The sequence below is a fragment of the Ranitomeya variabilis genome, chromosome 5 (genome assembly GCF_051348905.1).
Source record: "Ranitomeya variabilis isolate aRanVar5 chromosome 5, aRanVar5.hap1, whole genome shotgun sequence".
NCBI lineage: Eukaryota > Metazoa > Chordata > Amphibia > Anura > Dendrobatidae > Ranitomeya > Ranitomeya variabilis.
Genome location: NC_135236.1, coordinates 229,636,381 through 229,663,112, shown reverse-complemented (window position 1 = coordinate 229,663,112; position 26,732 = coordinate 229,636,381). Strand labels below are relative to the sequence as shown.

At 45.1% G+C, this 26,732-nt stretch overlaps 1 protein-coding gene across 2 annotated transcripts in view; it reads left to right on the top strand.

Annotated features, from left to right (window-relative positions):
* Positions 1-26,732, top strand: part of LRRC49 (leucine rich repeat containing 49) — a 296,862-nt gene that overhangs the window by 154,249 nt on the left and 115,881 nt on the right. The window lies entirely within an intron of this gene.

The window sequence follows — 26,732 nt, the reverse complement described above, 5'->3', positions numbered from 1 at the left end:
TTATGACCATGTGATATTTCAGTTTTTCTTTTATATTATATTTGTAAAAAATTACTACATTTCTGTTTTTTTTCAGTCAAGATGGGGTGCAGAGTGTACATAATGAGAAAAAATGAACTTTTTTGAATTTACCAAATGGCTGCAAACAGAGTGAAAAATGTAAGGGGGTCTAAATATTTTCCGTACCCACTGTATATGATCAGCAATTATTAATTCAAAAATAAAAATCACAGCACCTTCCCTTTAAGAACAAAAAAGCAATTCACTGAAAAAGTCATCCAATAAAAAAAACTCACTAAAAAAGCAACCATACTTCCCAATACTAATGCATTTCTATGCAGATAGAGGTTAAAATAATCTATGTCTCTGTCATGTGAATGCTGCTGTGCCATTCTAGAGTGTCATAAAACAGTTGTGGGGTTTTTTTGATGTCTGTGCACTCCAAGAGCTTTCCCAGGCTATAATATTCTAAAGGTGCTTTGCTGGCGGTTTAGCTTTTCTTCTTTCGACTGCCTCCCGCAGGCATCTTTTATTCTATACTTGATAGCGGGCAGCTTCTTATGTCTCTTTCTTCCGAACCCTGACCCTGTTAAAAAAATATGAAATTAGGCGGAACATGTACACAGCAATATAGTTTTGACAGTGCTGGACACTTTTTCAGGCATGTGCACATAACCTCAGGACTAGACTGGAGATGGTTCTGTGGATGCTGATCAGTTATGCAGAGTTGGAGGTAGAGTATAGCTCTGATGGTCTGGAGGTGAGTGTTGTTTTTATTTTACAAGGTGCTGCCTAGAAGTCTGAAAGTGGTGGAGGCCCACAATCTAGGAGAAGGCTTTAAGATAGCAAAGCGTTTTCTAGTTGCCCTTTCCTCAGTTTTAAATGTAGTTAAGAAATGGCAGTTAGCAGAAACAGTGGAGGTCAAGGTAAGGTCTGGAAGACCAAGCAAAATTTCAGTGAGAGTTGCTCATAGAATTGCTAGAGAGACAAATCAGAACCTCTTGACTGCAAAAGACCTTCAGAAAGATTTAGCAAACTCTGGAGTTGTGGTACATTAGTCTACTGTTCAGAGACACCTGCACAAATATGGTCTTCATGGGAGAGTCATCAGAAGATAACATCACCATAAAATTCAGCATCAGAACTATGAAAAAGAACATCTAATCAAGCCTGATACATTTTGGAAATAAGTCCTGTGGACCAATGAGGTTACAATAGAACTATTTGACCACAATGATCAAAGGTATGTGTGGAGAAAGAAGGGAAACATCTCGCCAACCATTAAGCATAAGGGGTGGATCAATCAAGCTTTGGGGTTGTGGTGCAGCCAATGGCACAGGGAACATTTTACAGGTAGAGGGAAGAATGGATTCAATTAAATTTCAATAAATTCTTGATGTACATAACACCAGCTGTAAAAAAAAGAGCTAAACTTGAAAAGAGGAAGACTTCTACAAATGGATATTGATCCTAAACACACATCAAAATCCACAATAGACTACCTCAAAAGGCACAAGTGTTGTGGCAGTCGAACAGCTGTGAGATGTATAAGAATATGCTGTTGTGTGGGCTCGAACATATTTTTTGAGCACACCGAAGACACTTGGTTAGCACACGAGTATGCTCGCTCATCTCTAAGGGTACTGTCACACAGTGCAATTTTGATCGCTACGACGGTACGATTCGTGACGTTCTAGCGATATCGTTACGATATCGCAGTGTCTGACACGCAGCAGCGATCAGGGACCCTGCTGAGAATCGTACGTCGTAGCAGATCGTTTGGAACTTTCTTTCGTCGCTTGATCACCCGCTGACATCGCTGGATCGTTGTGTGTGACACCGATCCAGCGATGTGTTCGCTTGTAACCAGGGTAAACATCGGGTAACTAAGCGCAGGGCCGCGCTTAGTAACCCGATGTTTACCCTGGTTACCAGCGTAAACGTAAAAAAACAAACAGTACATACTCACATTCCGGTGTCTGTCCTTCAGCGTCTCAGCTTCTCTGCACTGTGAGCGCCTGCCGGCCGGAAAGCGAGCACAGCGGTGACGCGGTGACGTCACCGCTCTGCTTTCCGGCCGCTGTGCTTACACAGTGGAGAGAAGCAGAACGCCGGAGGACAGACACCGGAATGTAAGTATGTACTGTTTGTTTTTTTTACGTTTACACTGGTAACCAGGGTAAACATCGGGTTACTAAGCGCGGCCCTGCGCTTAGTAACCCAATGTTTACCCTGGTTACCCGGGGACTTCGGCATCGCTCCAGCGCCGTGATTGCAAAGTGTGACCGCAGTCTACGACGCTGGAGCGATAATCATACGACGCTGCGACGTCACGGATCGTGCCGTCGTAGCGATCAAAATTGCACTGTGTGACAGTACCCTAAGACTGTCTCCTTCATAAGCATATAATGGATGAGCCCTTCCTGATGAGCTGATGAGTCCACATAGATACTACACAGGGACAAAGATAAGACTATATCAAACAAACAACATCACCTCAGATGTTTGCACCGACCTACGTTTCGCCATAGCTTCATCAGTTGACAAATACAGAAAACAGGGGCCAGAGGCTGCTATTTATGTGGCAAGTAACCAATGAAGAAACTTGAAAGGACCTGTGGCTGGAGCTTACAGCATTTCATTGGCTAATGATCATTAAGTGCAGAAAGAAGAAGGAAAACCACATCCCCACCATGTACCCTAATCTTGGACTGAATAGAAGGACATATCAGGGGGTTGGCAGCTAGTAGTAGGAGCAGGCCACGCCCCCGATCTGATGTGAGGTCACAGAAAGGATGCAGAGCACCGAGGAGTAGATCCATCGTCTCACTGAATTGCAGGTGCTGTGAGGATGGGAAGTGTTGTGAACTCCGTTTTCAGGCTCCCTCTTGTGGTCACAGATGGTATTGTGTGACTTTGGTTTTTTGGCTCCCCCTGGTGGTTTGGTTTATTATCCTGCGGGTCTGGCTGGATCAGCTGCCTCGTTATTCACCAGGGAGGCTCCTATTTAGCTCTGCTTCACTTCCACTTGTTGCCGGCTGTCAATGTATTCAGTGCTATTCTGATTACTCCTGATTATCTCGTTTTCTGCCTCTTCAGGATAAGCTAAGTTCTGTTTGAATATTTTTTGCTCATCTGCCTGCAATATGATTTCTGTGTATGATGAGTCTAGTCCAGCTTGCTAATATGTGATTTCTTTTTGCTGGTAAGCTCTGGGGTACGGAGTTGCTTCCCCCGCACCGTTAGTTGGTGCGGGGGCTCGAGCAATCTCTGCGTGGATATTTTGAATAGGGTTTTTTATTGACCGCACAGTTCCCTTCCTATTTTCTGCTATCTAGTATTAGCGGGCCTCATTTGCTAAATCTGATTTCATCTCTGCGTTTGTGCTTTCCCCTTAACTCACCGTTAATATTTGTGGGGGGCTATTCTATATCTTTGGGGTCATTCCACTGAGGCAAGAGAGGACTTTCTTTCCCTCCAGGAATAGTCAGTTTCTCAGGCCGTGAAGAGACGTCTAGGATTTTTACGTAACGTTCCACGGCTGCCTATAGTTGTTTGCGGATAGGATCAGGTTGCGGTCAATCTAGTTACCACTTCCCCAGAGCTAGTAGTCTGTTCAGTTACTTAGCTAGTCCGACCTGCGATCCTTGCCACTAGGATCATAACAGTACAGCCGGCCCGGTAAAGTGTTAATTGCATGGCAGAAGCAGGAGAAAAGAAGCTTGGAGATATTTTTTTTTTTTTTTTTTTGCTGCCGTGTGTCTAGCTGCTGTGTGTCTGGCTTCTCTCCTCCTCTTAATCTTGGTGTGGCTCTGAGTTCAGCTGCTGATATGGATATCCAGAGTTTAGCCTCCAGTGTAGATCATCTTGCTGCAAGGGTACAAAGTATTCAGGATTTTGTTGTGCACAGTCCTATGTCAGAGCCTAGAATACCTATTCCGGAGTTGTTTTCTGGAGATAGATCTAGGTTCCTGAATTTTAAGAACAATTGCAAGTTGTTTCTTTCTTTGAAACCTCGTTCCTCTGGGGATTCTGTTCAGCAAGTTAAGATTATTATTTCTTTCTTGCGTGGCGATCCGCAAGATTGGGCTTTCACATTGGCTCCAGGGGATCCTGCATTGCTCAGTGTGGATGCGTTTTTTCTGGCCCTTGGATTGCTCTATGAGGAACCTAATCATGAGAACCAGGCTGAAAAAGCGTTGTTGGCCCTCTCTCAGGGGCAAGATGATGCAGAGGTGTACTGCCAGAAATTTCGGAAATGGTCGGTGCTTACTCAATGGAATGAGTGTGCCCTGGCTGCAAATTTCAGAAAAGGTCTTTCTGAAGCCATTAAGAATGTCATGGTGGGGTTCCCTACGCCTGCAGGTCTGAATGAGTCAATGACTCTGGCCATTCAGATTGATCGGCGTTTGCGGGAGCGCAAACCTGCGCACCATTTGGCGGTGTCTTCTGAACAGACACCTGAGTCTATGCAATGTGATAGAATTCTGACCAGAAGTGAACGGCAAAATTATAGACGGCAAAATGGGTTGTGCTTTTACTGTGGTGACTCAGCTAATGTTATCTCAGCATGCTCTAAGCGCACAAAAAAGATTGATAAATCTGTCACCATCGGTACTTTACAGCCTAAGTTTATTTTTTCTGTTACCCTGATTTGTTCCCTGTCATCTTACCCGGTTATGGCTTTTGTGGATTCAGGTTCTGCCCTGAGTCTGATGGATTTGTCATTTGCCAGGCGCTGTGGTTTTGTTTTGGAGCCTTTAAAATTCCCTATTCCACTAAGGGGAATTGATGCTACACCATTGGCTACGAATAAACCTCAGTACTGGACACAAGTGACCATGTGCATGACTCCTGTTCATCAGGAGGTGATTCGCTTTCTTGTATTGCATAATTTGCATGATGTTGTCGTGTTGGGCCTGCCATGGTTGCAGACTCATAATCCAGTCCTGGATTGGAAAGCAATGTCTGTGTCAAGTTGGGGTTGTCAGGGAATTCATGGCGACGCTCCTGTGGTGTCAATTGCTTCATCCACTCCTTCTGAGGTCCCTGCGTTTTTGTCAGATTACCTGGATGTATTTGATGAGCCCAAACTCAGTTCTCTACCTCCTCATAGGGATTGTGATTGTGCTATAAATTTGATTCCTGGTAGTAAGTTTCCTAAGGGACGACTTTTCAATTTGTCAGTGCCGGAGCATGCTGCTATGCGGAGTTATATAAAGGAGTCTTTGGAGAAAGGACTTATTCGCCCCTCCTCCTCCCCTCTTGGTGCGGGGTTCTTTTTTTGTGGCTAAGAAGGATGGTTCCTTGAGACCTTGTATTGATTATCGCCTTCTAAACAAAATCACGGTCAAATTTCAGTATCCTTTGCCATTGTTATCTGATCTGTTTGCTCGCATTAGGGGGTCTAGTTGGTGTTCACCAAGATAGATCTTCGTGGTGCGTATAACCTTGTGCGTATTAAGCAGGGTGATGAATGGAAAACTGCATTTAATACGCCCGAAGGCCATTTTGAGTACTTGGTGATGCCTTTTGGACTTTCTAACGCTCCTTCTGTCTTTCAGTCCTTTATGCACGACATCTTCCTCGAATATCTGGATAAATTTATGATTGTATATCTGGATGATATTCTGGTTTTTTCGGATGATTGGGAGTCCCATGTTAAGCAGGTCAGGATGGTGTTTCAGGTCCTGCGTGCCAATGCTTTATTTGTGAAGGGCTCAAAATGTCTTTTTGGAGTCCAGAAGGTCTCTTTTTTGGGTTTCATTTTTTCTCCTTCTGCTATTGAGATGGACCAAGTCAAGGTTCAGGCTATTCATGACTGGACTCAGCCTACATCTGTTAAGAGTCTTCAGAAGTTCTTGGGTTTTGCTAATTTTTACCGTCGTTTCATCGCTAATTTTTCTGGTGTTGTTAAGCCATTGACAGATTTGACCAAGAAGGGTTCTGATGTTACTAATTGGTCTCCTGCGGCTGTGGAGGCCTTTCGGGAGCTGAAGCACCGGTTTTCTTCTGCTCCGGTCTTATGTCAGCCAGACGTCTCCCTTCCTTTCCAGGTCGAGGTTGATGCTTCTGAGATTGGAGCGGGGGCTGTTTTGTTGCAGAGAAGCTCTGATGGCTCTGTGATGAAGCCATGTGCTTTCTTTTCAAGAAAGTTTTCGCCTGCCGAGCGGAATTATGATGTTGGTAATCGGGAGTTGTTGGCTATGAAGTGGGCATTTGAGGAGTGGCGACATTGGCTCGAGGGAGCTAAGCATCGTGTGGTGGTCTTGACTGATCACAAGAATTTGATTTATCTCGAGTCGGCCAAGCGGCTGAATCCTAGACAGGCTCGTTGGTCGTTGTTTTTCTCTCGTTTTGATTTCGTGGTCTCATACCTGCCTGGTTCGAAGAATGTGAAGGCTGATGCTCTTTCTAGGAGTTTTGTGCCTGACTCTCCTGGTGATTCAGAGCCAGCTGGTATCCTCAGAGAAGGGGTGATTTTGTCTGCCATCTCCCCAGATTTGCGACGAGTGCTGCAGGAGTTTCAGGCGGATAGACCTGACCGTTGTCCGCCGGAGAGACTGTTTGTCCCGGATAGATGGACCAGCAGAGTTATTTCCGAGGTTCATTCTTCGGTGTTGGCAGGCCATCCTGGGATTTTTGGTACCAGAGATTTGGTGGCTAGGTCCTTCTGGTGGCCTTCCTTGTCGCGGGATGTGCGTTCCTTTGTGCTGTCTTGTGGAATTTGTGCTCGGGCTAAGCCTTGCTGTTCTCGTGCCAGTGGCTTGTTGTTGCTTTTGCCTGTCCCGAAGAGGCCTTGGACGCACATTTCCATGGATTTTATTTCAGATCTCCCTGTCTCTCAGAGAATGTCGGTCATTTGGGTGGTGTGTGATCGTTTTTCTAAAATGGTCCATTTGGTGCCCTTGCCTAAGTTGCCTTCCTCCTCCGAGTTGGTTCCTCTGTTTTTTCAAAATGTGGTTCGTTTGCACGGGATCCCTGAAAATATTGTTTCCGACAGAGGATCCCAGTTTGTGTCTAGATTTTGGCGGACCTTTTGTGCTAAGATGGGCATTAATTTGTCTTTTTCGTCGGCCTTCCATCCTCAGACGAATGGCCAAACCGAGCGCACTAATCAGACTTTGGAAACCTATTTAAGATGTTTTGTTTCTGCTGATCAGGATGACTGGGTGACTTTTTTGCCATTGGCCGAGTTTGCCCTTAATAATCGGGCTAGTTCTGCTACTTTGGTTTCGCCTTTTTTTTGTAATTCAGGGTTTCATCCTCGTTTTTCCTCGGGTCAGGTGGAGCCTTCTGACTGTCCTGGAGTGGATGTTGTGGTGGATAGGTTGCATCAGATTTGGAATCATGTGGTGGACAATTTGAAGCTGTCACAAGAGAAGGCTCAGCGCTTTGCCAACCGCCGTCGCTGTGTGGGTCCCCGACTTCGCGTTGGGGATTTGGTGTGGTTGTCTTCTCGCTTTGTTCCTATGAAGGTCTCCTCTCCTAAGTTTAAGCCTCGGTTTATCGGTCCTTATAAGATTTTGGAAGTCCTTAACCCTGTGTCATTTCGTTTGGACCTCCCGGCATCGTTTGCTATTCATAATGTGTTCCATCGGTCCTTGTTGCGGAGGTATGTGGTGCCTATGGTTCCTTCGGTTGAGCCTCCTGCCCCTGTGCTGGTTGAGGGAGATTTGGAATACGTGGTGGAGAAGATCTTGGATTCTCGTATTTCTAGACGGAGGCTTCAGTATTTGGTTAAGTGGAAAGGCTATGGTCAGGAGGATAATTCCTAGGTTGTCGCCTCTGATGTTCATGCGGCCGATTTGGTTCGTGCCTTCCATGTGGCTCACCCTGATCGCCCTGGGGGTTTTGATGAGGGTTCGGTGACCCCTCTTCAAGGGGGGGGTACTGTTGTGAACTCCGTTTTCAGGCTCCCTCTTGTGGTCACAGATGGTATTGTGTGACTTTGGTTTTTTGGCTCCCCCTGGTGGTTTGGTTTATTATCCTGCGGGTCTGGCTGGATCAGCTGCCTCGTTATTCACCAGGGAGGCTCCTATTTAGCTCTGCTTCACTTCCACTTGTTGCCGGCTGTCAATGTATTCAGTGCTATTCTGATTACTCCTGATTATCTCGTTTTCTGCCTCTTCAGGATAAGCTAAGTTCTGTTTGAATATTTTTTGCTCATCTGCCTGCAATATGATTTCTGTGTATGATGAGTCTAGTCCAGCTTGCTAATATGTGATTTCTTTTTGCTGGTAAGCTCTGGGGTACGGAGTTGCTTCCCCCGCACCGTTAGTTGGTGCGGGGGCTCGAGCAATCTCTGCGTGGATATTTTGAATAGGGTTTTTTTATTGACCGCACAGTATCCTTCCTATTTTCTGCTATCTAGTATTAGCGGGCCTCATTTGCTAAATCTGATTTCATCTCTGCGTTTGTGCTTTCCCCTTAACTCACCGTTAATATTTGTGGGGGGCTATTCTATATCTTTGGGGTCATTCCACTGAGGCAAGAGAGGACTTTCTTTCCCTCCAGGAATAGTCAGTTTCTCAGGCCGTGAAGAGACGTCTAGGATTTTTAGGTAACGTTCCACGGCTGCCTATAGTTGTTTGCGGATAGGATCAGGTTGCGGTCAATCTAGTTACCACTTCCCCAGAGCTAGTAGTCTGTTCAGTTACTTAGCTAGTCCGACCTGCGATCCTTGCCACTAGGATCATAACAGGGAAGCAATGGTGCCTGCAACCATTCCATCAAAATATGTACTCAAAAAAGGTGCTCCATCCCTTCTGATCTTTGCTGTGTGCGCGGACATCAGTTTGCCACACACCATACTTCTCCTACCACACTTTGGGAAAAAGTAAAAGTTTGAGCTGTAGCAAAATTCTGCTGAAGGTTTTTTTTTTGTTTTCTTGGCCCACAATTATTAACTTCTGTGAAATGCTTGTACACTCAGAGATTAATAATTATGGGGGTGTAGATTCTAAAATGAGATCACATCTAGGGAGGTGTTTCTTCTGCTTTGTCACGTCAGGAACTTGCTCTTCAAGTGCTGCATGGCGTTAACAGTCTATTCCGGCCAAAATTATGCTCCAAAAGTCAGTTAGTGCTCCTTCCCTTCAAGCCCAAACTGCAGTTTCCGACCACTTACTTGGTATTGTCACATTTCAAAGAAATCACTAAATTTCTCCTATGAACCTTCCTGGGAAAGAAACATTTATTCGGACTCCCATGACAGCACTACGAGAGAGGGGATCCGCCCTTCAGGAACAGGAAACCTACAGATACAAAAGGGTGGCACCTCTCCCCATGCATCAGTTGGTTTCCTGTTCCTGGAGGGACAGATTCCTACAGATAAAGATCCTATAGGACCCAGGCCGGCCGGCCGAATCAGGTAGCGAGGGGTCTCCTACCTCGGCCGGTGCGGGAGTCCCTGGAGATGCCACGGTGGTCCTGGCTGGACTGCACGTCGGTGGCGTATGGCAGCAGGGAGCAGAGTCCGGAGGATCTTCTTGCCTCCATCAGTGCCAGCGCAGGTATGTATGCCCGTCCCTTCAGGTCTGGGCGGCAGTACAGCGGGTTTGCGGTGTGCCGGCGTCAGGAGTTGGAGGCTGTCCGGAGCGCTGCTGTCCGTTCCCGGCGTCCTGCACCGCTCTCAGCATGTGCTGGAGCGTTTCCGGGCAGCGGTGACGTCGGGGGCGGAGTCGGCGGGCGTTTCCGGGTCACGGGGTGGCTGCGCATGCGCAGTCGATCCAAGATGGCGGCGCCCATCGGATCCTGAACGCCGGATTTATCACAGGACCCGCTGACCTTCCAGCTGCAGCCTGAATAGCAGGGACCAATGGGATGGTGCCTGGCAGTCTGCTGACCGGATTCCGAGGGGGATTTAAGCAGGTGTCGGGTTTAGAACCCTGCTTTTGGTCACATTCTCATCATGGAGGAAAGTGATGGTGAGCAGCAGCCTCAGCTGCTGGATGAAGTGCGACAGAAGCCCAAGGGAAAGGAGCATGTCGGGAGTGACCAGTCTAGTCGTAAGAGCTCATCCAAGCAGGGATCCAGAGCATCGACTAGCAAAGAACCCCCTCGTATTCCGGTACCTGTTTTGGCGTGCACTGGTAAGTGATCTACGTGAATGTTCACTCAGTGACGCGGGCCCCTTATACTTTGTCATTTTAGGGGAAAAAAAGTACAGGCAAGACGAAACATAAGGAGTGCGCCCTCTGCGGGATCCCCTTACCAGATTCTTACCCCCAAAAATTATGCGCCACCTGTATACAGCAGGCGGTGAGGTCTACAGGAGTGGTGGGGTTGAGTGACATCAGGTCGGTTAGAGGTTACCACCCTTATTGTCCTCCCCTAGGTAGCGGAAGAATCTGCGAGTGCGGCCTGTTTAAAGGAGATGATCCGCATGGAAGTAAGGGAATCTCTGCGATCCCTATCCCAGGCGGGTGGTTCAAAGCATAAATCTCCCTTGGTGTCTGATTCTTCGGAGGAAGAAAGAGAAGAAGGTTCTTATGCCTCTATTCCCTCTTCCTCTTCATCTGAAAAGGACTCTGGCCGATTTTGCCTACCTCTGGACCGGGTTGACAAATTAGTTAAATCAGTCAGAGGCACAATGGGCCTGGAAGAGCCTAAAACTCAACCTTCCAGGCAAGAGATTATGTTCAGCGGGTTGGATCATAGAAAACATAGATCCTTTCCGGTGAAAGATAAAATTCAGGTTTTAATTCTTCGAGAGTGGAAGAAACCTGAAAAGAAAGGCTCATTACCACCAGCATTGAAGCGCAGATACCCCTTCGATGATACAGCGGTGGTTACCTGGGACAAGGCCCCTAAATTAGATGCTGCAGTGGCGAAAGCATCAAAGAAAGCCTCATTACCATTTGAGGATATGGGGACCCTTAAAGATCCTCTTGATAGGAAGGCAGACACCTTCCTTAAAGGTACCTGGGAGATGGCGGGCGGATCTTTGAGACCGGCAGTGGCCGCAACATGTACGGCCAGATCGTTAATGGTCTGGCTGGATCAGTTGGAGTCACAACTTAAAGAAGGCGCGTCCAGGAATACAATCCTAAATGCACTCCCGGTAATTCAAGATGCTGCGGCCTTCCTGTCGGACGCTTCGGTTGACTCAGTCAGAATGGCGGCCAGGGCAGCAGGACTTTCCAATGCGACTCGTAGAGCCTTATGGCTCTGCGCCATCCCATGCAAGGGGGAATATCTCTTTGGGCCAACTCTGGATGAGTTGCTTGAGAAAGCAGGGGATGACAAGAAAAAGTTCCCCAATTTAGCATCAGCATCTTACCGTCGCCCTTTCAACAGGAGGAGATTTGGTCGCGGAAGGAAACGCGTATCCTCACCCTCTAGAGATAATTTTAGATGGGAGGATAGACGCAGGAGAGGTACGGGCTACATGTTTCGCCGTTCCTCAAAAGAACGTAAAAAGCCAGACCAATGACTAGCAATCCCTGTGGGAGGGAGATTGGCAGCCTTCTCTTCCGCATGGTCTGACATCACAAATAGTGACTGGGTCCGAGGCATTATATCAGACGGTCTGAGACTGGAGTTTAACCACTGGCCTCGTGATAAATTTAAATTAACCCCCTTACGTTCCTCCACGGTTGAACAAACAGCTTTGGAAGCTGAAGTCATGAATTTATGTCTTAAAAAAGTGCTGGTTGAAATCCCAGATTCAGAAAGAGGAAGAGGGTTCTACTCTCCTCTATTTCTGATTCAAAAACCAGATAAATCATTTAGAACGATCATTAATCTTAAATCCCTTAATGAGTTCCTGGTTAATAAAACCTTCAAAATGGAGTCAATCAGTTCTACAATAAAGATGTTGTTCAAACGCTGCTTCATGGTAGTTGTAGATCTAAAGGATGCATACTATCATATACCTATCCATGAGAACTTCCAGAGGTTCCATGAGAACTTCCAAGGGTTGCGGTGTCTATAGAGGGAACTGTTCGTCATTTTCAATTTAGAGCCCTTCCCTTCGGTATTTCAGCAGCACCTAGGGAGTTTACTAAAGTAGTCGCTGAGGTTATGGCGCATTTACAGGAATTCAATATCCTCATTATTCCTTATCTGGATGATTTGCTTATTGTGGGAAATTCAGCAGATCATTGCCTCTCACAAGCAAAGATAGCTGCGACCAAACTAGAGCATCTGGGCTGGATTATAAATTATGAGAAATCCCGTTTACAGCCCATAAAAATTCAAAGATTCCTTGGGCTGTTATTAAATTCAGAGACCCAACAATGCTGTCTTCCACCTGATAAATTGCTCCACATCCAACAACAGGTGTTAAAGGCGATTAATAGACCATCCATGACCCTTAGGCAGGCTATGTCACTGTTAGGATCCCTAACTTCGTGTATTCCCGCCGTGCGTTGGGCCCAATACCATACCAGACCTTTACAGTACGAGGTACTAGATAATGATAGAGCCTTACAAGGGTCCTTGCAGGGTCAGGTGACATTAAGTTCGGTAGTTCTTACATCTCTCAGATGGTGGCTAGAAGAAGATAATCTGTCAGCAGGAGTCCCCTGGGTGACACATGTGACTCGTCTAATAACAGACGCCAGCCCTACGGGGTGGGGGGCACACATGGGTGACATCGTAGTTCAGGGGCTATGGGACCCCCGAACATCAGCCTCTTCTAATCAGAGAGAGTTAATGGCAATTGAATTGGCAGTTAAGGAACTCCTCGTGTATCTACAGGGTCACCATGTCAAGATCCTCTCCGACAACCAGGTGGCAGTGGCCTACATAAATCACCAGGGTGGAACACATTCCGAATCTCTGATGGAAGTAGCGGACCGCCTGCTTCAGACAGCAGAAAGCCATTTACTATCTTTAACTGCGCTGCATTTAAAAGGGAAAGAAAATATAAAAGGAGACTTTCTAAGCCGCATCACCTTAAAACAAGGAAAATGGTCTCTGAATAGAGACATCGTCAATCAGATTGTCCACATGTGGGGTCATCCAGAGGTGGACCTGTTTGCCACCAGGGACAACAGGAAAGCAAAAAAGTTCTGTTCCCTAAATCCCAGGGAGAATCCGTTGGCAGTGGATGCTTTCCTGATCAGATGGGATTTCCAATTGGCTTATGCGTTTCCCCCACTGGGCCTATTGCCTCTTGTGGTCAGAAAGATAAGGGAAGATCAAGCAAGAGTCATACTGATCGCCCCCTTCTGGCCCAGAAGGGCTTGGTTTCCATGGCTCAGGACCATGTCGGTGAAAGACCCCTGGGTACTCCCGGACATTCCGGATTTACTCCATCAGGGTCCAATCAGCCATCCGCAAGTGAAGGGGCTCCATTTGACGGCATGGAGTTTGAGAGGTCGTTGTTAAAAAAACAGAGGTTTTTCCCCAAATTTAATTGATACCCTTATGAAGAGTAGAAAACATATAACAACAAAGATCTACGCTAGAACCTGGAGGAAGTTCCTGGCCTCTTCAGATTTTAAAATCGAAGAAGGGATACCAATTAACCAGATTTTAGAGTTCCTGCAGAAAGGGTTAGAGCTAAATCTATCTACAAGTACGTTAAAAGTACAAGTCTCAGCCCTAGGGGCCCTATTTTCTTGTAACATTGCTAATAATTATTGGGTATCAAGGTTTATAAAAGCATCTAGTAGAGCTAGACCTATACACAAGAACAGGTCGGTGCCTTGGGATCTCAACCTAGTCCTTTCAGCCTTGACTAGAGAACCGTTTGAGCCCTTACATTCAGCCTCAGTTAAATTATTGTCCCTCAAAACAGCATTTTTAGTAGCAATAACATCTGCTCGTAGGGTAGGGGAACATACAAGCACTCTCTGGACTCTCCCCTTATACCGAGTTTCTACAGGACAGAGTAGTCCTCAAACCGGACCCAGTCTATTTGCCAAAAGTGGCCTCACATTTTCACAGATCACAGGAGATAGTGTTACCATCATTTCTCCCTAATCCTTCTAATTCTAAGGAAGAACTACTCCATACATTAAATGTTAGGAGATTCCTGTTAGAATATATCGCAGTCACTGACGCTTGGAAGAGAGATAATGCGTTACTTTTATCCTTCCAAGGTCCTAGGAAAGGGCTTAGAGTATCGAAATACACACTAGCGAAGTGGGTTAGGGAGGCTATCTCTCTGGCTTATACTACAGGTGGAGGTCCGGCTCTGCAGAATCTGAGGGCGCATTCCACCCGGGCCATGGCTACATCCTGGGCGGAAAGGTCTGGAGTATCAATCGACCAGATATGTAAGGCAGCTACGTGGTCGTCCCCTTCCACCTTTTTCAAACACTATCGGTTGGACTTGGGGTTCTCCTCTGATCTCACCTTCGGGTTAAGGGTGCTACAAGCTATAGTCCCTCCCTAAGGTAGTTTACATCTCTGTAATTCTCTCGTAGTGCTGTCATGGGAGTCCGAATAAAGCATTAAGCTACTTACGGGTAGCGGCATTTTTCGGAGGCCCATGACAGCACCCTTAGTTCCCTCCCTTTTCACGTGGGGGTTGCACTTCCTATAATATATATATAAAGAGATATATAGATCTCACGTTTGATTTCTAGTTATATTACAATGGATTGATTTGGTATATAATCTGTATATAATGTATATTTGTGTGCTACTAACCGCGGTAGTCCTCTCAGGCTCTAATATACAACTGATGCATGGGGAGAGGTGCCGCCCTTTTATATCTGTAGGTTTCCTGTTCCTGAAGGGCGGATCCCCTCTCTCGTAGTGCTGTCATGGGCCTCCGAAAAATGCCGTTACTTGTAAGTAGCTTAATGCTTTTTAGTAAAACCAACATTTACGTGGAAAAAAATTTACATTTTCATTTTCAAGTCCCAATGCTATAAAATTCTGTTGCTTCAAAATTCTAACCACACCTTGAGATGAATTCCTTGAGGGACTTAGTTTCCAAAATGAGGTCATTTATGTAGCTTCCTTTCCGAGCCCTGCCGTGTACACATACTAAAACTTCTGACCATGTGTGGGGTGTCAGCTTACTGAGGAGAAATTGCACAACAAATTGTGGGGTCCATTTTCTCTTGTTACCCTTGAGAAAATGAAAAATTGGGGCTAAAGTAATGTTTTAACAGAAAAAAAATAATAATTTTTTCATTCCATTTTGCGTTTATTTCCTTGGAAGCGCGGAAGGAGTTAAACTTCCTGAATGCCATTTTGACTACTTTTAAAGGGTGCAATTTTTAAATAGGATCTTGTATATTTTTTTGACATATAGGCCTCCAAATTTATTTCTAAAGTTGAAGTGGTCCCTACAAAAATGAGTATTGTAAATTTTGGAAAAAAAAAATATATATATATATGAATAAAAAAAATGTTTAAAAATAATGGCAAGTACGGTGTTAAGTATTCAAAGTTATATATATATGACCCTAAATTTATCACGAACATAAAGTACAATGTGTCACGATAAAAATAATCTCTGAATCACTGGGATTAGACACACTTCAGATTTGAAAAAATTTGGCCTGGTCAGGAAGGTAAAAACTGGTTTTGGCCTCAAGGGGTTAAGGAGCAATGTCATTGTAATTTAGTAGTCCTTAAAGGGGTTATTTGAGACTTTTAATATTTTTGTGTATGAGGCCAAGAACTAACAGACTAACCACCCACCTGTGTGTTCTGCCTGAAACCGCTCCTGCCTGCGACTCTGTGACGTAGCTGACGTCACATCAACAGAGCAGTTTCTTCTCTTCACTATGTTTTGTTGATGGGGCATCTCTGCCGATATCTTGCTGATAGAGAGCGAAGAGCTGTCTGTCAATGTGGGGAGTCGGCTGTAAATCAGCAATACGTCTGCAGTGACGTGATGATGACAGAGCAGTCTGGAAGAGAAGGTGCTGCTCTGTTGACAAGGGGTGGAATTAAGCAGGGGAATCACCAGCTGAGCCAGCAGAGATTTTCCCTGTGCAGAACGGGCAGGTAGTTGTCAATTACCTGCCTGTTATCTCTTAGCCCCATATCCAAAAATATTAAGAGTCCTGGGTAATCCCTACAAATGGGATGGCAGTTTTGAGTGATCCCCTGTCCATGCACCCTATCATGTTATATGGATGTATATGGAGGAAATCAATCACTTTTTTGTTAGCCAAAGCTGCTCTCTAGTGATGATCGACCATGCTCAGATAAGGCGTGCTCTTGTGCTAACCGAGTGTCTTCGGTGTGCGCGAATAATGTGTTTGAGTCCCCATGGCTGTATGTCTCACGGCTGTTCGACAGTCCCAACACATGCAGGGATTGCCTAACAAACAGCACACTGTAGACACTCGGTTAGTACACAAGCATGCTCAGGTAACATATTATTCAAGCACTCTGAAGACACTCGGTTAGTACACAAGCATGCTCAGGTAACATATTATTCGAGCACTCTGAACACACTCTGTTAGTACACAAGCATTCTCAGGTAACATATTATTCGAGCACTCTGAAGATACTCAGTTAGTACACAAGCATGCTCAGGTAACTTATTATTCGAGCACTCTGAAGACACTCTGTTAGTACACAAGCATGCTCAGGTAACATATTATTCGAGCACTCTGAAGATACTCAGTACACAAGCATGCTCAGGTAACTTATTATTCGAGCACTCTGAAGACGCTCGGTTAGTACACAAGCATGCTCAGGTAACATATTATTTGAGCACTCTGAAGACACTCGGTTAGTACACAAGCATGCTCAGGTAACATTCGAGCACTCTGAAGACACTCGGTTAGTACACAAGCATGCTCAGGTAACATATTATTTGAGCACTCTGAAGACACTCGATTAGTACACAACCATGCTCAGGTAACATATTATTCGAGCACTCTGAGGGTATGTGCACACATATCTGTGAGGGCTGCGGATTTTTCCGCAGCAGATTTGATAAATCCGCAGGGCAAAACCTCTGCGTTTTTTCCTGCGGATTTATCGCGGTTTCTATTGCGGATTCCGCTGAGGGTTTACACCTGCAGTTTTCTATTGGAGCAGGAATGTAAACCGCTGCGTTTCAGCACGTTTTTTTCCACAGCATGTGCACTGCGGATTTCGTTTCCCATAGGTTTACATTATACTGTAAACGCATGGGAAACTGCTGCGGACCCGCAGCTGCGGATCCGCAGCAAAATCCACAGCGTGTGCACATACCCTGAAGACACTCGGTTAGTACACAAGCATGCTCAGATAACATATTATTCGAGCACTCTGAAGACACTCAGTAAGTACACAAGCATGCTCAGGTAACATATTATTCGAGCACTCTGAAGACACTCGGTTAGTATACAAGCACGCTCAGGTAACATATTATTCGAGCACTCTGAAGACACTCGGTTAGTACACAAGCATGCTCAGGTAACATTATTCGAGCACTCTGAAGACACTCGGTTAGTACACAAGCACGCTCAGGTAACATATTATTCGAGCACTCTGAAGACACTCGGTAAGTACACAAGCATGCTCAGGTAACATATTCGAGCACTCTGAAGACACTCGGTAAGTACACAAGCATGCTCAGGTAACATATTATTCGAGCACTCTGAAGACACTCGGTTAGTACACAAGCATGCTCAGGTAACATATTATTCGAGCACTCTGAAGACACTCGGTTAGTACACAAGCATGCTCAGGTAACATTATTTGAGCACTCTGAAGACACTCGGTTAGTACACAAGCACGCTCAGGTAACATATTATTCGAGCACTCTGAAGACACTCGGTAAGTACACAAGCATGCTCAGGTAACATATTCGAGCACTCTGAAGACACTCGGTAAGTACACAAGCATGCTCAGGTAACATATTATTCGAGCACTCTGAAGACACTCGGTTAGTACACAAGCATGCTCAGGTAACATATTATTCGAGCACTCTGAAGACACTCGGTTAGTACACAAGCATGCTCAGGTAACATATTATTCGAGCACTCTGTAGACACTCGGTAAGTACACAAGCATGCTAAGGTAACATTATTCGAGCACTCTGAAGACGCTCGGTTAGTACACAAGCATGCTCAGGTAACATATTCGAGCACTCTGAAGACACTCGGTTAGTACACAAGCATGCTCAGGTAACATTCGAGCACTCTGAAGACACTCGGTTAGTACACAAGCATGCTCAGGTAACATATTATTCGAGCACTCTGAAGACACTCGGTTATTGTTTGTCATAAACTAATAAAGTGGCAAAGACGTACTTTACCTATATTATTTATGTTCTTAATTAGAGTTTTCTCCAGGATTGGTACAGTGCGCACAATACACGGTACAGTCCAGTGGATCCGCCCTCACTTATGTCTACAGGAGCCGTGCAGTACATGTAGCATTGTACTGCTCCTCTGTCGGTGGCTTTACTTGGCTTAGTCCTTACATTATCTCCAATATGATGAGGAGGGATTGTACTGACCAAATCCACACAGTAATTGTGTATGGCCCAGCCGGTCACCTCTGCACAGGTCAGCACCGCCTCTAGCATTAGAAGTTGGATTTGCCATTAAACATTGTAACCTGAGGCCATGATATTTGAGGGACCACTGTGTGCATATATAATCTATACATGATCTGGAGTGGTACTGCCTCCTATGACCCGGTGCTATTTCTATATATGACAAGGGAGCTCCTTCAGGCATAAAAGCTGTGAGATGTTTATATATGTCAGAAAATGGAAACAAATGGGTTAAATCTGCGTTGCCAGTGAATGATGATGTGGAGTCCGAAGTCTCGGAATGTGATTTGTCAATGTATTTTGAAGTGCCGCACTTCATCTGGACAAGCCACACGGTTTCCCAAAGTCCAGTCCTCATGGCCCCTAATAGGTCACGTTTTCGGGATTTCCCTAGTATTGCACAGGTGAGAGAATTCCTGAAGCCTTGATGATACTTCCACCACCTGTGCAATACTAAGGAAATCCTGAAAACATGACCTATGGGGGTCCCGAGGACCGAAGATTGGGAAACGCTGTTCTAAAGCATCAAATACATTAACTTTTTTTTTATCAAATTCATGGTTTTAGGTTTTTATTTGTATTAGCACTGCTGGATGAATTTTTCATAGTAGTACACAAGCCACAAGGTGGCAGGATTGAGCCATTATACAACCTATGGCAACACTGTGATTGAACATGTGGGATTTGCGATTGTTGTATAGGAGGTTCTTTCTCTTTACTCTGTTCACACTGAAATAATAAATGAACAAGTGATTATTTTAAACAACTAAATACACAGGGAAAAAGAATGCAACTGAAACTTTCTGTATGGCTGATAATATCAGTGTATTAACAAATTAATGCAAAATATTGGAAATATTCCATTAATACACTAATTATGTGAGGTTTAAGTGCTGATCTTGGGAACCACAGCTGTCTGAACAAGTGACAAAAAAACAGTGTCCCCCTTGCAGCTGCTATCTCCTTTCCACTGGTCATTGTGATTATGACGATACCAAACGTCTAGAGTTTTCCCAAATGTTGTGCAATTATAATACATTTCTTTAAAAAGAAAAAAAATTGTTTTACTGTATTTTGAGAGCTACAATATATTTTTGCAGTATGTTAGGCTATGTGCACACGTTGCGGTTTTTACCGCGGAACCGCAGCGTTTCTGCAGCTGCGGGTCCGCAGCAGTTTCCATTGTGTTTACAGTTACATGTAAACCTATGGAAACCGCAATCCGCTGTGCACATGCTGCGGGAAAAACCGCGCAGAAACGCAGCGGTTTACATTCCGCAGCATGTCACTTCTTTGCAGAATCGTGGCGATTCTGCACACATAGGAATGCATTGATCCGCTTACTTCCCGCATGGGGCTGTGCCCACGATGCGGGAAGTAAGAGGATCATGTGTGGATGGTACCTGGGGTGGAGGAGAGGAGACTCTCCTCCAGGCCCTGGGAACCATATTTGTGTAAAAAAAAAAAAAAAAGAATTAAAATAAAAAATAATGATATACTCACCTCTCAGCGCTGCACGCGGCCGTTCGGTCTCAGGGTTGCTGTGCGAGCAGGACCTGCGATGACGTCGTAGTCACATGACCGTGACGTCACAAAGGTCCTTCTCGCACAGCATCTTTGGAACCGGACCGCCGCGTGCAGCGCCGAGGAGATCGGGACGTCAGAGTATAACCATTTTTTTAAAATTATTTTTAACATTACTATTGATGCTGCATATTGCTGCATATGCAGCATCAATAGTAGGAGTAAAACCCGCAGCGGAAACCGCAAGACAAACCGCGATAAATCTGCAGGGATAACCGCAGCGGTTTTGCCCTGCAGATTTATCAAATCCGCTGCGGGAGAACCCGCAGAGGACTCTCCCTACGTGTGCACATAGCCTTAATATTTTCATTGGCACCATTCTAGGGTACATACTTTTTTATCACTAATTATTTGGTGAATGAATGAAAAATAGCATTTTACCATACAGGTTAATAACATCTATATATATATAATTGTCTAAGGGGTACTTACGTCTTTCTGTCCTCAACTTCCGTAACGGAAATCCCGCGTCGCTGATTGGTCTCGGCAGCTGCCTGTCATGGCTGCCGCGACCAATCAGCGACGGGCACAGTCCGATTAGTCCCTCCCCCTACTCCCCTGCAGTCAGTGCCGGCGCCTTCTCCATAATCCCCTCCAGTCACCGCTCACACAGGGTTAATGGCAGCGGTAACGGGCCGCGGTGTAACGCACTCCGTTACCGCTGCTATTAACCCTGTGTGTCCCCAACTATTTACTATTGATGCTCCCTATGCAGCATCAATAGTAGAAAGATCTAATGTTAAAAATAATAAAAATAAAAAATCATTATATACTCACCTTCCGCCGCCTTTCCCGCTCCTCGCGACGCTCCACTGACCGCTCCATGCAAGCGGCAGGTTCCGGAGCCAAGGATGGTATGCGAGAAGGACCTGCCATGACGTCACGGTCATGTGACCGCGACGTCATCACAGGTCCTGCGCTCATACGAACCCTGGGACCAGAAGCTGCCGCGTGCACCGCACACAGGGCCAGGACTTCAACGGGCCTTCGGAAGGTGAGTATATGTTTATTTTTTTATTTTAAGTCTGTATACTATGTGGCTCTGTGCTGTATACTCCGTCGCTGTGCAATATACTACGTGGCTGGGCACTATACTATGTGGCTGGGCAATATACTATGTGACTGGGCAATATACTACGTATCATACCGCTGCTGCCGCCTCCTCGCTCGCTCCCGGCCTCTGCTTCTCGTGCGCACGCGCATACCAGGTTCAGTGCTGCGCGTGTGCACTTCTGATCTTCTGTCGGCGTCTCCTCTATGGTCCTGGAGGACTAGTACCCGGAAGTTGGTCCTCCTTATTGTCCTCTCTATGGTTCTGGAGGTCTGTTACCCGGAAGTGCTACCCTGCCTTTAGGTATTTAAACTGCTTCCTGCCGTCCCTCTGTGCCTGATTATCATTTGTTCCTTCAGGTGTTCCTGGCTGCTCTTAGTCTCTGTGAAGTTCGTTTTCCCTCTGACTTTGGGTTTATCCTGTCTTTCCTGTATCCTGCTAGCCTCTGCGTTCCCTCAGTTCCTCCGCCAGTCCCTGCACTGCTGCAGTTTACCCACCAGTCCTGTTTCTCTGCAGTACTCAACTATCCTGTGGTCCTACTATCTCCGCCTCTTCTTGGTCTTCTCCCGTCCTGGTCCTCCAGCTTCCGTGGCGATAGTCCCTCACGGGCCTGCCCCTAACTCTCCCTGTATAGGCGGCAGTCTATCTGGTCAGCTCTGAAATATCAACCGTAGGCACTACTATTGAGGGTGGTGCGCAAGTAGGTGCCCAAACCATACAATCTTGAAAAGTAACTTGGCACACACGTGATCTGATGCTTAGTGAGATTTAATAAGAAGAGAGTACATACAGACGTTTCGGTCATAGACCTTCCTCAATGTACCTCTCTCAGAATAGATTGTCTGATAGGCGGATTTTTGGGATAAAAATTACCCAGTTACAGGCTGTAAGTCAGTCTGGCACTAAAGATGATCTCATCTGGACGCGGTATCCACCGCTCGTCCTTACAGCATAACACTACGTGGCTGGGCAATATACTACGTGGCTGGGAAATATACTACGTGACTGGGCAATATACTACGTGACTGGGCAATATACTACGTGGCTGGGCAATATACTACGTGGATATGCATATTCTAGAATACCCGATGCGTTAGAATTGGGCCACCATCTAGTAATTTTATAGGTGGGATCAGTACGAATGTGGCAAAGCAGTTAAATCTAGCTATTATTATTATTATTATTATTGTTATACATAATAAACGGCTAAGGAGAAAATTGTTTGTTTTTTGCTTAATTTATTTTTTTTTTTTCATTTATATTTTTTTTTTTCCTTTTATATTTTTAAATTTAGTCCCTCCACAAACTTTTACTTGAAAGGGATTTTTCCACAGTGCGTTTTAATTAATAGAGCTTGGAATAATGATAATTCCCACAACTGGATGTGTTAAAAAAAAAAAAAATAAATGTTCCTGTGCTGAGATAATCTTATAAATGATGTGCCTCTGCTGTGTACTGTAATGGCCATGTCTGACCGTATAGGAACATGGTCTGATCAGCTCCTTGGGGGGGGGAGAAACAGAGTATACAGACAGGACAGCAGAGGGTCACAGCTGATTCTTTCTGTGAGGTAAAGGTTTTGCTGCCTGTTTTTAAAGGGAACCTGTCAGCAGGATTGTGCACAGTAACCTACACACAGTGTAAGTTCGGCGCCGTTATACTGATCACAGTGATACATGGGTGATGAAATACGTCTTGAAATATATCTTTATTTTCAGTTTTGAGTTAATGATATGCTTGTGCTCTGGGGCGGCCTGTGTGTGGTGGGGGGGTCTTCATGTGGTGCTCTGCTTAGCTATTAATCTGTATGGCTTGTGACAGGTCAATGATCCCTCAGTAACCTGCCCCCTATTTTACATAATGAATATTATATATACAGTTGTACTCATAAGTTTACATACCTCAGCAGAATTTTTGCTTTCTTGGCCTTTTTTCAGAGAATATGAATGATAACACCAAAACTTTTTCTCTATTCATGGCTAGTGGTTGGGTGAAGCCATTTATTGTCAAACTACTGTGTTTTCTCTTTTTAAATCATAATGACAACCCAAAACATCCAAATTACCCTGATCAAAAGTTCACATACCCTGGTGATTTTGGCCTGATAACATGCACAGAAATTGACACAAATGGGTTTGAATGGCTACTAAAGGTAACATCCTCACCTGTGACCTGTTTGCTTGTAACGTTGTGTGTGCATAAAAGCTGAGTGAGTTTCTGGGATCCAGACAGACTCTTGCATCTTTCATCCGGCCACTGACTTTTCTGGATTGTGAGTCATGGGGAAAGCAAAAGAATTGTTAACTGATCTATGGGAAAAGGTAGTTGAACTGTATAAAACAGGAAAGGGATTAAAAAAGATATCCAAGGAATTGATAATGCCAGTCAGCGGGGTTCAGACTGTGATTAACAAATGGAAAATCAGGGGATCTGTAAAAACAAAACCATGGTCAGGTAGACCAACAAATATGTTGTCCACAACTGCCAGGAAAATTGTTCGGGATGCAAAGAAAAACCCACAAATAACATCAGCTCAAATACAGGACTCTGAAAACTAGTGGTGTGGCTTTTTCAAAATGCACACTAAGGAGGCACTTGAAGAAATATGGGCTGCATGGTCGAGTCGCCAGAAGAAAGCCATGACTGTGCAAATGCCACAAAGTATCTCACCTACAATACGCAAAACAACACAGAGACACGCCTCAAAACTTCACAGACTTTGCATGAGACCACAGCCCAAGAATGATTAGAATGGAGTTGCTGTATAGAAGACGTCCTTAGGACACTACTGTGTGCATAGAGATCATGAACCTCCCTACAGCAACTCCATTTTAGTCATTCCTGTAGTAGGGCATCTACAATGGAGCTGCTGTCCCAAGGTTTATGGGCAGACAGTCACACAGCATTACAGCTCCGATTCATCAAGATCAGCATTGTGCCTGCCAATATTGATGAACGGTCTGCTGGAGTAATATGTGCCAAATTTGTTCTTAATGAATCTATTGCACCTTTTAGCTTTTGTGCTCCAGGAATGAAGTAAATTTGTGACTGAACTGTACCACACCCTTCTGTAATGTATAAGAATTAGATCTGTCTCTTTAAGAAAGTAAGGGCGGGAGTTGAGTTTAGTTTCAGTTTCAGTTCTAGCCTGAGGAGGAAATGTTATGCTGCTGTTGTACTGTGTGCTGGAGGAAAAGAGAAGAATAAAATACAGTTAAAGCTTACTCTCTCTTAAATTCCTTACACCGTGTGGACGCTACAACTGGCGACGAGGATGGGATGCAATATACAGCACATTACCGGCAGCGGAGACAGACACGTACAGCAAATGCTCCAAAGCTCTCACTGACTACTTCAACCATAAACAAAACATCAGATATGAAAGATACAAGTTCAGGATTGCTAAGCAGCTTCCAGAAGAATCCATAGACACCTATGTCACCCGGCTAAAAGAACTAGCACATGGGTGTGCATTTACTGACGTAGATGATGAAATCTTAACTCAAGTAATTGTCACCTGCTCGTCTAATAACATAAGGCGTAAAGCTCTGCAGCAGGATCTCTCTCTGCATGATTTACTCAAGATGGCCTGTGCTATAGAGAAAGCAGATCATCAGGCAACTGCAATGGAGAAGGGGGATAACTTACATGTGCATAATCTCAAACATAAAAGTGTACAAGGCAAGCAAGCCCCGCAACAGAAGAAATGTTATAGATGTGGACAAGATTTCCCTCACCACATGAACAAATGTCCAGCTATAGGACAAACTTATATATAGATTATACAGTGGCGCTTAAAGACCAGCTAGGATGTAATGCTGCAGATTTAAACCACCACCACAATGTGGTTGAAGGACAAAATCCTATATATAATCTAGTAAATAATTAAATCCGCGCAGAAAACCCAATATGAATATAAATATTTATGTTTTTACTAGAAAAAAGAGGAATATTGAGTACACAACACTGAATGATACTCAACACATACGAAAAGACAATAAAATTATGCACCAATATATATATTATAAACAATGGAACAGACCTATTCACTTATCTAAATGTGATGTCCACATAAGTAAATAGGGGTGACTATATATCTACTCTGTGTGCGCCAATGAATTCCTGCCTCACACTTCATATTGAATAAATGTCCTTGTAAAACATGGAGAGATCTCTCAGAAAAACGTACTAAAAAACGGCAAATAACCGCAAAATGTAGAACAAAAAAAGAAACAACAAAACGGTAAAATGCAATGTGCACAGAGAGGGTTGTGAAACCAAAAATGCTCTAAGAAGCTGCCCCGGCTGGTAGCAAAGCTTCAATGAACCAGGTATAGCAACGTATGACAGCCGGATTAGCCGAGTCGGAAACCCGCTGTACGTGCCACCTGTTACCTTGGATGGAGCTCGTGTGTTGTCGCTGTCCTTTCCTCGCTGTACCCACGGTGGAGGATTTCCCAGATCCTGAGTGAGTGATGTGGTCACGGCTTCTGTAGCGTTGTCTGCTTCCTGGTGGTGTCTGTCTCCGGAGCAGGACCTGTCTGAATAGGCCTCAATACAAATGCCATTATTTACTAGATTATATATAGGACAAACTTGCAGCAAATGTGGAAAAGGGAACCATTTTGCAGTTGTCTGCAAATCAGCGCCCAACAAGTCTCCTCTGCCAATGACAAAGCCTGCAAATATAAAAATGGTAAATCAGGATATAGAAGAAATGTCTGTGGCTGAGAACTATGTGTTCACGACTTCTGTTACTGGCTCAGTGCAGTCTCCATGTATTACACTCACCATCTGCAACACGGATATCACCTTTACAATAGATACAGGAGCTTCGGTGGATATCATAGACAGCAATGCTTATGAACAGTTGAAAACAAAGCCAGTTTTACAGCAAGTGCATACTAAAATCTTTCCATATGGATTTAAAACACCTCTAGTTACAATGGGACAATTTGATGCTGAACTTAGCTATAAAGAAAATAGGCAGAAAACCACTTTTCACACATTACAAGGATCAGGAGGCTGTCTTCTCCGCTATCACACTGCCTTGAAGCTAGGACTCCTCCAGATTGTTCATACCATAACCCAGTGATTTTCAACCAGTGTTCCGCGGCACACTAGTGTGCCGTGACACATGGTCGGGTGTGCCGCGGGGAAAGTTCCCCAAACTATGGTGCCCCCTTTGTTTTGTTCCCCAGCTGTGTATAATCATCAACCCCTTCCCGACCCATGATGCCACGTAGGCGTCATGAAAGTCGGTGCCAATCCAACCCATGACGCCTGTGGCGTCATGGAAAGATCGCGTCCCTGCAGATCGGGTGAAAGGGTTAACTCCAATTTCACCCGATCTGCAGAGACAGGGGGAGTGGTACTTCAGCCCAGGGGGGGTGGCTTCACCCCCCCGTGGCTACGATCGCTCTGATTGGCTGTTGAAAGTGAAACAGCCAATCAGAGCGATTTGTAATATTTCACCTATGAAAATGGTGAAATATTACAATCCAGCCATGGCCGATGCTGCAATAGCATCTGCCATGGCTGGAGACCCCGATCTGCCCCCCCCCCACCGCCAGCGATCGCCTCCCCAGTCGTCCTTTCTGCCCCGATCTCCTGTCCACTCCCCTCCTCCCTCCTGTCCGCTCCCCCGGTCCTCCTGTCCGCTCCCCCGGTCCTCCTGTCCGC